The sequence below is a fragment of the Stegodyphus dumicola genome, chromosome 2 (assembly GCF_044657685.1).
Source record: "Stegodyphus dumicola isolate Sdum_Otavi_A_Nest chromosome 2, ASM4465768v1".
In the NCBI taxonomy this organism is placed as follows: domain Eukaryota; kingdom Metazoa; phylum Arthropoda; class Arachnida; order Araneae; family Eresidae; genus Stegodyphus; species Stegodyphus dumicola.
In genome coordinates, this window is record NC_140769.1 from 228,747,918 (window position 1) to 228,749,886 (window position 1,969).

The window sequence follows — 1,969 nt, forward strand, 5'->3', positions numbered from 1 at the left end:
CTAGTAATAAAAGATGAGTTATCAACAAGTGCGTGTTGTTGCCAAATAGCAACAAGCATTACCTTATTAAATATAAGTTAATAGAAAAACAAAGAATATATTTAAAAAATTTTTAAATATCATTATGTATATCTTTATATTATTTATATGCTGACAAACTTTTCAAACACCATACCTTTTTTGTTGCTAGAATAAAAATAATTGCAACATAGAATTAAAAAATATTATCCGGGATAAATTCTTTTAATTTTCAAAGACAATTACGAGAATAAATTAAGCTTAATAACTAAATTACAACAGTATCGCTGACAGATGTGCTCTCAAAATAATTGCATAAAAATCAGTACGAAAGATATGGTCAATGCGACAAAATATCCATTGTCACTGATTTATTTTTTAATGCGTTTATGAATAATATGAAGAGCGCGCATGCGTTTGTTGGAAGAAATACTTTGGCACATTTGAGCGAACCCTCAGTTGTAGCACAGGAAACTTCTAGACACCAGTTGGCCATAGTGTTCGTACCCCCCTCCCCCCCAAACCCCCCAACTTGTAGAGACATTAGGTTAATTCGAAAGCAGGAGCGATGAAAAATAAGCAACGCCTTCGCCGGGAATCGAACCACGGACCTCTGGAATACTCGTCCAGCGTGCAGACCACTACACCACGAAGGCACGCTAAGAAGGTGAGAGAAATACCTTATAGGTTTTCTAAAATGAAGGTAAATGGAAAAAGTAAAATATTTCCTTTCCAATAAATCTAATTAACACCACATCAATCAAAGCATTACATTTCTATCTCCAAATTGGTTATGGAATTACTTAAACGTAAGTTTAATCAAGTTATAGTTAATTTTTTCAATCATATTCGTAATATTGGTCGCATGGTAATTATGAGTAGTCCAACTCTTACAGAATTCACCAACAGATTATATAATTAAACAACATATAATCTATTAAAGAAAGATTATAAGACTATATAATTAAAAAATTCTTTGAAAAGGCAAGCAAAAAACGAAACGCTAAGAGCAAAAAGACTTGTTAAATTAAAAATTAGGGTTTATTTTCCTACACATCTATTTTTAAAATTAATATTGTTATTCCCAAAGAGAAAAAGAAATAAAAGTAGAACTCGAACACTTGATAAAAAGCACAAATAATTCTATAATATTTTCATAATTATATACAATGTCATGCCCTGAGTTATGTTGCTGGATATGTTACATATAAATTAAAAAAACGTTTACATTTTTCTGAGTCCAAAAGAAAATAATTGCTCTTTGGATTTTTTTGAGCATTAGTAGCAAAGAATCTGGTTATAAAAGTAAACTTTATCCATCACTCAAAAGAGTGAATGAGTAACGTTTGCGAACTGGCAGAAATTACAACAAATTTCATGGGAATGACTCCAATTTATCACACGAATTTATTTATTTTAAAATGTCATTTGAATAAGTGATTAAAAACTAACAATACGTTTCTCTGTTGAGATAAGAATGATAAAAAAATGAAAAATATTATTATTTGAAAACATAGTTTTTGTCTTCAAAAGACGTGAAAAACAATGAAAATGATAACATAGCAGTATTGAGTTTAGAATATTTGAAATTTTTGTCTTACGTTTTAAACTACCCTCATCAGTTCTATTGCCCACTTCTTAGAAAAGTAGTCACTTTGTATCAGACTATTAATCAATAGGCGTAACTTAATCAAGGGCATAGGCCTGCTTAAGGATCATCCTGAGGATAATTTCTAGTTGGGAAGAAAGAAATATACGTAAAATTACAATTCATTGTTGCTGGTAGTTAAATATACTACTTTAGAAATGGTCCACTTTAAAACAAAGAATTTTGTTGCAAATAGAAGCATTTTAAAGGCTCCAAAGCCTTGGTCGAAAGGAAAAAAAGTAATTTGGCACAGAAGCAAAACATAATGCATTCGATAATTTCAAACTTCCATGAATTTATAAT

At 30.1% G+C, this 1,969-nt stretch overlaps 1 non-coding gene across 1 annotated transcript; it reads right to left on the bottom strand.

Annotated features, from left to right (window-relative positions):
* Positions 1-601: 601 nt before the first annotated feature.
* Positions 602-674, bottom strand: TRNAT-AGU (transfer RNA threonine (anticodon AGU)). Its single transcript has one exon. It is a non-coding gene; the product is annotated as a tRNA-Thr (tRNA).
* Between the last annotated feature and the right edge of the window lie 1,295 nt (positions 675-1,969).